Genomic DNA, 12,395 nt, shown 5'->3' with positions numbered 1-12,395 from the left:
AACTTTGGCTTTGTTTGCTGCTTCGTGGCTGCCTCAGGTTCCTGGTACATTGGGCAAAACCCATCTCCAGTGCTATCCCATATACCAATTATTGTACATCCCCTTTGAAGAGCTGACCTTGCATCAAAAGGTCAGCACTTCAAATAACAGTGCTGTTTTCTACTTGTCTTCCTATGTAGCAGTGCAGGGCAACAGTGAAAGGAATTAAATTATGACTTGGCAAGTTGTACAAAGTAAAATACCCTTTATAGTCAGGGATTTCTTTTTCAGTGTAGAAAAGAGAGTACTGTGATTTTTACTGGACGTAGGTTTAATTTCAATACCAACTGACAAGTTGTAATGGCACATGAAGGAAAAAAAAGAAAGAAAGAAAAAAAAATTTTGCAAACAAAAAAAAGCAGATGTAGATCCCTCATTCTCTTTCTCTCCCTCAATTTGTTTTAATTTGTTTTAATTTACAGATAGTTGCTTAGCTGTCAGTGAAATCTGTGACAGCTTTTTTGTGACAGTGAAATCTGTGCGTTGAAATTTTACCAGAATCTAGGAACTGATTCTGATCACATATTAGTTTTTCTCACTGTACTGTTCTGACTCATGTAACATTAGAGATCAGAAACAAGCCCTAGATTGTTTGGTTTAAAGAAAATTAACTCACATGCTTCTTTGACCCAGAAACCACTTGGTGCCAACTAGTGGAGGGCACAGTGGTACATAGGTTACAGGATCCCCTGCGTTCACCAAATGGGATTATGTAACATCTATATCAATAGTATGTGTCACGCTGGTCATCAAAGTCATTTTGAAAAGTTAGTACAGATAATGTGTAGGGACTTATGTATGTCTGCTGAAATGTATGCTCTTAAAATATGTGAGTAAAGACAGGTAACCAGAAGGTGATAAATATATTGTAGGCAGGAAGAGAGTAATGAACATTTATCTCTCTGGCAGACCATTCTGTATTGTATACCTCTGAGACAACTCAATCAGCATAAGAAACAATGTACATACTTGGAGACAAGCTAAGTTTGTTATCTGGGCCATGTGCAGGCCCAAGGATTTACAAAAACAAAAGAACCCCAAGAGAAACCTCTGAAGACAGGACCTACTGGGCTTAGGGACCATATTCTGTAATGACATAAAGGAAGTGGAGAGGGGACAAGTTTCTTCCTTCAATCTGTGAAGACAAGCCTGGCTGAAAATGCTGGGAAAAGGACTTGGGGCAAACTATTCTATAGAAGGCAGGGGAGTGTCTTGAGAGTAAAATTAGGCTTGAGCAAGCACATTATGATTCTGCTTTATATGTAACCATTAGTTTCCAATATTTTTACTTTTACTGTCATCTGTAAAGAGATTTTACTGAATCTCTATTCTTTGATAATAAACGTATTCCTGTTTTCACTATAAGTATCTCCATGTCCTGTGCATCAAGTGCTGATCCTGAAGTAAAACTAGCAAGCTGATGTGCACTCTGCCTTTGGGAGTAGAGAATCTGCAAGTGTTCAGTAGCCCAAGGGCTGGGCACTCCAGAGGGACACTCAGGGATTAGTGTGGGTGCCTAACGCTGGCATCCAGTGGGACAGCAGAGCCTGTGAGGGCAGAAAGGGGAGTACTTGTGTTGCCTGTGGCTGGGGTTACCAGGGAGGTACAGCTAATGCTCTCTCATACTAAGGGTGGGTGGTAGGGAGGTGCCACATAACCATGGGTACCCCTGGGAAACATCACAGCTTTCTTTACAGATGTGTAATTGAACTGAGCCATGTTGTGTTGTTGATTTTTAAAACGTTACTCTTCCTGGAAGCCCATTGACTTCAATGAAGTTACTCTCAATTTACATCAGTGTAAGTAAGATGAGAATCATGTCCTTAGTCTTTAACGCATGCATTTAGACTCTCATAAAGAATATATATATTGAACTGAACAAAACCTAGCATTTTCTGTTCTCTGGGATTCATGTCAACCTCTTCTCTTTTTGGGTTTCTTTGTGTGGGTTTGAACCCCTTACAGATTCAGTTTGAGTTTTGGGATCCATTCAACAAAGCACTACTTGAAATCAGTCCCTTTTCCCCTTTCCCTCAAAGGTTTGTATTAAAATTGTCATTCTATTTTAGGCAATTTTGCACTTTTCGCATTACCTTTTTTCTATTAAGTTTTAGGAGAAGGGCTATTCTTTTATTTTGAAAAATGCAGATTAAAAAACGTAAAATAATTCAAATGAAAATGGAAAGGTTCTTTTACTTTCGTTGGGGCTATTTTTAACACAGGATTTCCCAAGAACCAGAGTGCATGCCACGTGGAAAGTAGTGTATATGCAAAAAAACCATTGTAATGTCCTGGGAGCCAATCCAAGCCCATCAAATTTAACTGGAGTCTGTCTATTGACTTCAGTGGGTTTATGATCTGATCCTTGATGCACCCTGGACCAAACTTTTGAAGCCAAAACAATCAGAGGAGCTGATTGGACACTCCTCTGTTACCTCTCTCAGTTTAATAGCTTATATGCCATGTAAGATTTTTTGAAACAGTACAGTCACAGAATGACATACAGCTGGATGCTGATGTGATGCTGAACTGACCTGGACTCTCTGTGCCAGTTTTCTCTCCACAGAGCTGACATGTATATACCTTGGTGCAGTGGAACAAATATTCTGGTGCCAAGATAGATGTGCGGCCCCATGTAGAGGGTGTTAAGGTAATCTAATTTTGTGGTGATTGAGGCATGGACAACTGTAGCAAGATCAAGATCTGGAACAGCCTATGATCTAACAATGCACCTAAGTGAGTAATACATTGAGACCACATCAAACTGACACTAGTACAAAATATAGCAGCCTGCTTATTAAGTGGCGTTTCACCCTGGTAACATATCTTACTAGTGCTTTGAGTTCTCCACTGCTTGCCAGTAAGATTCCAGGTATAATAACTGGCTAAATATATGAATCCATCTACATATTTAGAAATTGATAATATCAAATTAACTCGCAATTAACTAAAAAAAAATTGTGATACAAAAATTAATCATGATTAATCAGTTTAATCACACTGTTAAACAGAATACCAATTGAAATTTATTAAATATTTATGTTTTTCTACATTTGCAAATATATTGATTTAAATTACAACACAATATAAAGAGTACAGTGCTCACTTTATATTATTTTTATTACAAATATTTGCACTGTAATGCAATTCGCCTCATACAATACTGTAATGCAATCTCTTTATCATGAACATGCAATTTACAAATGTAGATATTTTTGTTACGTTACACTCAAAAACAAAACAGTGTAAAACTTTAGAGCCGACAAGTCCACTAAGTCCTACTTTCTTGTTCAGCCAATCACTGAGACAAACAAGTTTATTTACATTTATGGGATATAATGCTGCTGACTTCTTATTTACAATGTCAGCTGAAAGTGAGAACAGGCGTTCGCATGGCACTTTGGTAGCCAGTATTGCAAGGTATTTACGTGTCAGATATGCTGAACATTCGTATGCCTTTTCATGCTTTGGCCACCGTTCCAGAGGACATGCTTCCATGCTGAATGACACTTGTTAAAAATATAATGCATTAATTAAATTTGTGACTTAACTCCTTGGGGGAGAACTGTATGCCTCCTCCTCTCTTTTACCCACATTCTGCCATTTATTTCATGTTATAGCAGTCTTGGACAATGAACCAGCACATGTTGTTCATTTTAAGAACACTTGCACTGCAGATTTGACAAAATGCAAAGAAGCTACCAATGTGAGATTTCTAAAGATAGCTACAGCACTCGACCCAAGACTTAAGAATCTGAAGTGCTGTCCAAAATCTGAGAGGGATGAAGTATGGAGCATGCTTTCAGAAGTCTTAAAAGAGCAACACTTTGATATGGAAACCAATGTGGAACCCAAACCACAAAAAAATAAAATCAACCTTCTGTAGGTGGCATCTGACTCAGATGATGAAAGCGAACATGCGTCGGTCTGCACTGCTTTGGATTGTTATTGTGCAGAACCGCTCATTAGCATGGAATTTTTTATAGCACACATATGGTAATAAAAATGAATATAGAGTGAGCACTGTGCACTTCTGTGTTGTAACTGAAATCAATATATTTGAAAATGTAGAAAACATTCAAAAATATTTAAATAAATGGTATTCTATTATTGTTTAACAGTATGATTAATCGCATAATTAATCTCAAGAAATAAATCTCAAGAAATAAAATATGATCCAGGGTCTGAAAACAGATCTATATGTCTGTTGTGACAGTCAGATGGATGGTCTTTCCCATATACTTACCCAGGCTAACAAATGAGAACACCCATAAAAAAAGTCCAAGCATTTTTTGTCATCTTGGACATTAATCAAGGAGGTAAACATCAACAGGATGTAGAGCCAAGAAGGCGTATTCATACGTGCACATGTACAACAGCTGTTCCAAGCAGATTCTCTACCTTGACCCATGCAGAATCCCACCATTGATAACAGAAGAATTGCTGGACTTGTCTTAGGCATACACAGACATCCCCTCCACAGGGATGAAGACAAGCATGCTGCCTCCACATGCTGCTGCCAATTGGTGTCAGAACATCAGAGCTAACAATGGGGTAGCAAACAACACAACCGCAACAGAAGCAGCATTTTGGAGCATATAATTATGAACCTATCTGAAGGTCTGAGCAAAAATTGTTAAAAATATATACAAATGAAAACAAATTGGGTCAAGTGATGCTCCTGGATTGGCTGTTCTACCTTGTTAGCAACATAGGCACTTCCCTGACACAGAATATGGGATCTGAGGTGAACTCCTACACCTGTAGAGATCTCCTAGTCATTATCACCATTCTTCCTGCTGCTCCTCAGTCTCATTCTGTTGTAGAATCTCATCTATTTCCAGGTGAAGGGGAACATCAATTTCTTTTCCATACTGGAACTCAGCCACAGCATAAGGAGAAGCCTGCACCACCTCTGGTTCTGACAAAAGCCTGGTAAGTCTTTTTATGTTACCACATACCTTTACTGTTGGTACCTATATTTTGGCTAAATGCCAGGAGAGAAAAATCGTCACTAATATTTGTTGGATAAAAATCATGAATTCAATTTTATATTCACGATATGTCCATTTATTAAGTTTCCACAAGCAATCATATGAACAAGTTTTTGTTTACAGGAATACTTGCAGAGAATTTTGTGAATACCTATGCAATTACACATGAGCACTCATATTGGAAATGATCAGCAGATATTGTGAGATCTTGTATCTGCTGGAGTCATCTAATCAGTGAATTAATATGCAATGTGTTGGGGAAGAGTCAAGATGGTTTTTGTTAAGGGAAATCATGTCTCACCAATCCATTAGAATGCTTTGAGAGAGTCAACAAGCTTGTGGATAAGGGTGATCCAGTCCATAGTGTATTAGGATTTTCAGAAAGCCTTTGATAAGGTCCCTCATGAAGGCTCTTAAGGAAAGAAGAGCCCATGGGATAAGAGAGAAGGTCTTCTCATGGGTAAGTAACGGAACGATAGGAATAAATGGTCAGTTTTCACACTGGAGAGAGCAGGGAGCCCCAAGGATCTGTTCTGGGACATGTGCTGTTCAATATATTCATCAATGATCTGGAAAAGGGGTGAAAAGTGAAGTGGCTGGTTTGCAGCCACACAAAATTATCCAAGATAGTTAAGTCCTAAGCAGACAGCGAGGTCTTACAGAGAGATTTAGCAAAATTGGGTGACTAGGCAACAAACTGGCAGATGAAATTCAGAGTTGATAAGTGCAAAATAATGCATATTGGAAACAATAATCCTAACTGTACATATACAATGATGGGTTTTAAATTGCTGTTACCACTCAAGAAACAGATCTTGGAGTCACTATGGATAACTGAAAACTTTTGCTTAATGTGCTATAACAGCCAAAAAGGCTACCAGTATGTTAGCAACTATTAGGGATAGAAAATCAGACAGACCAAATCACAATGCCACCATAGAGATCCATGATGCGCTCACACCTTGAATAGTGTCCACTTCTGATCACCCCCTCAAAAACGACAGAGTAACTGAAAAAGTTTCAGATAAGGCAACAAAGATGATCAAGGGTATGGAATCACTTCCATAAAAGGAAACACTGAAAAGATTAGGGTTGTTCAGCTTGGAAAGAAGACGACTAAGGAGGGATATGATAGAGATCTATGAAATCATGACAGGCATGGAAAAAGTGAACAAAGAAGTGTCATTTATCCTGATACACAATACGAAAACCAGGGGTCACCCAATGAAATTAATAGGCACCCCGTTTAATGCAAACAAGAGGAAGTACGTTTACACAAAATGCACAACTAACCTGTGGAACTCATTGCAATGAGATGTTGTGATGGCCAAAAGTATAACTGTGTTCAAAAAATAACTGGACAATATCAGTCAAGATGGTCAGAGATGCAACCCCAACAGTGGATCCCTTCAAAATTGCCCTGTTCTGTACAGTCTCCACGAAGCTCTGGGACACTGTCAGAGGCAGGATACTGGGCAAGATGGGCCATGGTCTGAGTCTCTGAAATTCTTATGTTCTTAACTTAAATGTCCACATTGCAAAGAATTAATAAGTCACAAACAGTGACTCATGAACAAATTTTAAAAATTGATATCTGTCTGTGGATAAATCATAAGTAAATAAAAACAGGCTAAATTCATCAAAATAAGTTGCTTGTTCCAAGTAGTTTTCCAGGCTATAGTAATAATGGTCAAGAATATCTTTATTGAGAGATGTTTTAGGCAAAAGGGGGCAGATTCTAAGTTAACTTACATCACTTGAGGATCTGGCCTGGAGCTAGACCAATTTATACTAGCTGAGGACTGAGACTACATTTTCTTTTTTCTAACTTGTATATTTTGATTTGTTTTATTAACTTCTGTGTCCTATACATTTTTAATCAGCAGCACAACCTTTCTTACCTGAAATTCTGGGGATGAGGCAAATGACTATAAAGCTAACATGGCAATATTTTTGATATCAAACTATCAATATTTTTTCAACTACATCTAGCGATATCCTCTTACTCTCTGCCTAACTCCCTGTAATTACCATCTATGGAGGAGATTTGTTATATTTATCCAATCACTGCATGGGAATCAAGCAGGAAAATATATACAACAAAACTGGTCACATTTGTAGTATGGATTCAAGTCCCTGTCAATGCTGAAAACCTTCATCTGGTGAGAAACTTCCCCAAATGCTGGAAATTCTTGTAAATGAGCTCTCATTTGAGCATGAACTGAGCAAAACAGGTTTGACCCTTTTGCTAGTCTGACAGCCTTCTTAACAAATATCTTCAAGCTATAACAGCTAACAGATACTGTATTTGCAAGATGGCTAAGAATAACTGATTAGGTTTGGTACGGTTCCAGTTAAGAGAAAAAGACAAGACTCTGCTATTGAAATCTCCTTTTTCCCCTTGCTGTTTTCTTGCATAACAATTTTTTTCCTTATCATTCCTCATTTTAATGCAGAGCATTGTTGTGTATTTTCTGTGGTCAGTGGACACTTTATTTTAATTACTTCAAAGGTAAATGTGTTTTGAAGGCATTTGGCTCCAATTTCAGCAAAGAGAAATAATATAATTGTCACAGAACTATACGGGAAAAAAATGTCAAAACATGAGCTGAATATACCTGGAAAAAATGGATACAATATCTGTTTACCTTCCCCGAGACCTTTTTTATAGTGACAACATTAACACAATTATGCCAGCGAGTTAACTTACTCACCAGCTAAGAATTATCAGAGGTTAATATGTTAATTTATCAACAGTGAAGATATTACTACTTTGCCATAGTAATGTGGTAACCATCCTCTTAACCGTACATCACTCTCATATTTCCTACTCTGTTGCATACTTAGGTTTTAAATTATTATTATTATTACTACTTATTTTTATGGCAGTATTACCCATACGATCCTATAGGGGTCACGGGCACTACTGTCCTAGGCATTGTATGATCACATACCAAGAGACAGTCCTTGTTTTGAAGACCTTAAAACATAAACTTAAAACTATGGCTGTCAAGTGATTAAAAAAATTAATCTCCTTTAATTGGACTGTTAAATAATCATCAAATAACATTTATTTAAATATTTTGGATGTTTTCTAATATATTGATTTCAATTACAACACAGAATACAAAGTGTATAGTGCTCAGTTTATATTTATTTTTGATTACACGTATTTGCACTGTAAAAAAACAAAAGAAATAGTATTTTTCAATTCACCTAATACCAAGTACTGTAGTGCAATCTCTTTATCATGAAAGTTGAACTTACAAATGTAGAATTATGTGCAAAAAGTAACTGCATTCAAAAATAAAAAAAAGTAAAATTTTAGAGTCTGCAAGTCGCTCAGTTCTCAGTCCTACTTCTTATTCAGCCAATCACTCAGACAAAGAAGAGGTTTCAGAGTAAAAGCCGTGTTAGTCTGTATTCGCAAAAAGAAAAGGAGTACTTGTTAGTCTCTAAGGTGCCACAAGTACTCCTTTTCTTTTTTCAGACAAAGAAGTTTGTTTACATTTGCAGGAGACAATGCCGCCCACTTCATGTTTACAATGTCATCTGAAAGTGAGAACATGCGTTCTCATGGCACTGTTGTAGCCAGCATCACAAGATATTTACATGCCAGATGGACTAAAGATTCATGTGTCCCTTCAGGCTTCAACCACCATTCCAGGGGACATGCGTCCACGTTGATGACGGGTTCTGCTCGATAACAATCCAAAGCAATGTGGACCAATGCATGTTCATTTTCATTATCTGAGTCAGATGCCACCAGCAGAAGGTTGATTTTATTTTTTGGTGATTTGAGTTCTGCAGTTTCCACGTTGGAGTGTTGCTCTTTTAAAGACTTCTGAAAGCATGCTCCACACCTCATCCCTCTCAGATTTTGAAAGGCACTTCAGATTCTAAGTTTTGGGTCGAGTGCTATAGCTATCTTTAGAAATATCACATTGGTACCTTCTTTGTGTTTTGTCAAATCTGCAGTGCAAGTGTTCTTAAAATGAACAACATGTGCTGGGTCATTGTCCGAGACTGCTATAACATGAAATATAAGGCAGAATGTGGGTAAAACAGAGGAGGAGGCATACAATTCTCCCCCACAAGGAGTTCAGTCACAAATTTAATTAACGCATTATTTTTTTTTAACAAGCGTCATCAGCATGGAAGCATGTCCTCTGGAATGGTGGTCGAAGCATGAAGGGGCATATGAATATTTAGCATGTCTGCCACGTAAATACCTTGCAATGCCAGCTACAAAAGTCCCATGCAAATGCCTGTTCTCACTTTCTAGTGAGATTCTAAATAGGAAGAGGACAGCGTTATCTCCTGTATATGTAAATACATTTGTCTGTCTTAGCGATTGACTGAACAAGAAGTAGGACTGAGTGGACTTGTAAGCTATGATGTTTTACATTGTTTTGTTTTTGAGTGCAGTATGTAACAAAAAAAAAATCTACATTTGTAAGTTGCACTTTCACAACAAAGAGATTGCATTACAGTACTTGTATGATGTGAATTGAAAAATACTATTTCTTTTATAATTTTTCCAGTGAAAATATTTGTAATAAAAATATACCTTTTGATTTTAATTACAACACAGAATACAATATATATGAAAATGTAGAAAAACATCCAAAATAGTTAATAAATTTCAATTGGTATCCTATTGTTTAACGATGTGATTAAAAATGCAATTAATCGTGATAATTTTTGAGTTAATCGCGTGACTTAACTGCGATTAATTGACAGCCGTACTTAAAACACAACAAATGGGTGTAGCAAACAATCTGAGGCAATAGAATGGGAAAGGTAAAATGCTAGGAACACACAGTGTATAGACTCACCATGTCCATACTTAGATGGTCTGGATCACTTAGGGTACATCAAAACTGCCAAAAAAAATACCAGTGGCAGTGAGTCTCAGAGCCTGAGTCTACAGACTCATGCTTGTGGGGCTCATGTTATGGCCCTGTAGACGTCCCTACTTGGGCTCGGAAATCTGGGGTGGGTTTCAGAGCCCAAGCTCCAGCCAGAACAGGAACGTTTACATGACTATTTTTAGTGCTGAAGCACAAGCCTAACTACACAGGCTCAGGCTCTGAGACTCACTGCTGTGGGATTGTTTTTGCAGTACAGGTGGCTACATTATACACTAAGCCTGGTTGTGTGGGACTTGTGGACTCAGTGTTTTCAACCTGTGCTTGAGCATCCACACTACACTGTAAACCTGGGTTTACAATTGCTGGTCCTGCGTCTCACAACAATGCTAAAGTTTCCATACTGCACTACACAGACCTTCTGACTTGGGTCTTTGGCTTGACCTGGGTCAATACTACCAAATGATAGGGCTTGGTCCCAAATCCAAGTGGGACTAGGACTCTGACCCACCCCCTTAGCAGGGTCCGAGCACCTAGGTCCTCAGTGCTTGCAGACATGAGTCAGAAGATTGTGAGCTAGTGTAAATTGCCATAGCTCAATCCAAGTCGATTGAGCAACAGCAATGTCTACCAGCTGTAAACCTGCCCCTTCTTCTCTTATTAGGCATAACCAAATTTATAATGAAGTAGAACCTTGGCAAGGAAAGTAGTAGAAGGAGGAGCACTGATATCATCTCTCCACAGTACTACAGATTATTAGTACAGTAAGCTGAATAATTCACTCAAATACAGCTCAAAAAAACCCAACCATATTGTAAATTACTGATTACTGCAGGATAATATTCTCAATTAAAACTATGGCTTTCAACTGAGAATCCCAAAGTGTCTACAGATGTTAAGTGAATCTCAAAACACCCCTTGGAGCCACACCAGTTAGTTAGTAACTCCATTTTATAGATGGGTAAATTGAGGCACGAGAGGTTAAGTGATTTGCCCAAGATCACCCAGTAAATAATTGTTAAAGATGGGAAAAGACCTCAGGGGGGTATGTCTGCCTGGCAGATGGGAGACGTGATTCCCAGTGCAGGTAGATAGATTCACACTACCTCAGCTTGAGCTAGTGCACTAAAAATAGAAGTATGGACGCTGCAGCATGGGTCAACTACCTGAGCTTGGACCCAGAGGGTCAGGCAAGCCTGGACTCTGGGGGCTGGCCCAAGCCCCCGTCCATGCCGCAACATTCCAACTGCTATATTTTAGCATACCAATTTGAGCTGAGGCTAATGGAAGTCTGTCTACTTGCGCTGGAAATCACACCTCCCAACTGGAGGGTATACATACCCCAGGAGATCTAACTGCAAATTCTGGTCAACAGCCATTAGACAAGTTTCCCTCCCAGGTATATTAGCAGTCCCAGGAGAACTGCACACATATTTAATTACAGTAGTGCCTAGAGGCTGCAAGCAGTATGCCATTGTGCCAGGTGCTATGCAGAAACAGCGTACAAGACAATTCCTGTCCCCAAGAGTTTACAATCTATCCTTCTAAACTAAAATATTTCTTGTTGAGGAAATGTGAATAAAAATATGATGTAATTCTTCCAAAGCCCCGTTTTGAAAATATACAACTTTGACTTGTTATCCAGAAAAAGAAAAGAGTCTGTAACAGAATTCCTCATGGTTAACATTGTTAGTCCTGTACTGTATTTCGACATACATGTGCTATTGCTTCCTTCAGAACCATTTCTGAGATTGTATTTATGATTCCTTTCTTCTTCCCCACTCCCCAACCTCTTCAAGAGTATGCAAAAAGAATAGCTCAATAAATAGATTTTAATTGCATTAAACAGCAAATTAATATTTCCCTCTAGATATTTTACATTGTCTCACCAAACCAGAAAACAAACTAAAAATACAGTCATGCACTGCCGGGAGCCTCATTTACAAAAAGTTATTCCTGTGAACTGGCTTCTGTCCAATAGGTAAGAGTAACTGAGGTAATTTAAATATGCTTCAACACAGGAACAAATGCTCAAGCTCTGTTGCTCTCTTTGTTGAAACCCATTCTTTCGGAAAATCATTTTCTTTACCCATTGGACAACAAAATGCATTGTCAAGAAATTTTATAGCAATAATTATAAAAGATGTCCATTTGAACCCATTGAGGTCTTACTGATTTTACAACACCCAGCAGACCTCCCTGCAGGAGAACACTATATTTATGTTAGCAATATATGCGAGAATTGAGATCATAAAATTAAATGACCACATAGAACTGTCATTTATATGATGAGCGCCTACATATGTGAAGCCTAGTTTATTTTGTGGCATAGGGTAGTACTAAATGGTCCACTCTCAGTGACTGTTTTTAATCACGCATTTCTTCACTGTTTCTGCAATATTACATTTGAAGGACTGGTAAGCAGTTTGTTCTGAAATGTTAAATGGATACTGGCAGTACCAGTCTGATAGAAGTGCTCACTAAAATAGAA

At 38.1% G+C, this 12,395-nt stretch overlaps 1 long non-coding RNA gene across 1 annotated transcript; it reads left to right on the top strand.

Annotated features, from left to right (window-relative positions):
• Nucleotides 1-3,389: 3,389 nt before the first annotated feature.
• LOC122455779 lies at nucleotides 3,390-9,468 on the top strand. Its single transcript, XR_006274240.1, has 2 exons — nucleotides 3,390-3,425; nucleotides 9,338-9,468. It is a non-coding gene; the product is annotated as an uncharacterized LOC122455779 (long non-coding RNA).
• Nucleotides 9,469-12,395: the final 2,927 nt, after the last annotated feature.

Source organism: Dermochelys coriacea, chromosome 9 (assembly GCF_009764565.3).
Source record: "Dermochelys coriacea isolate rDerCor1 chromosome 9, rDerCor1.pri.v4, whole genome shotgun sequence".
Taxonomy (NCBI): domain Eukaryota; kingdom Metazoa; phylum Chordata; order Testudines; family Dermochelyidae; genus Dermochelys; species Dermochelys coriacea.
This window is presented reverse-complemented; position numbering and strand designations above follow the sequence as displayed.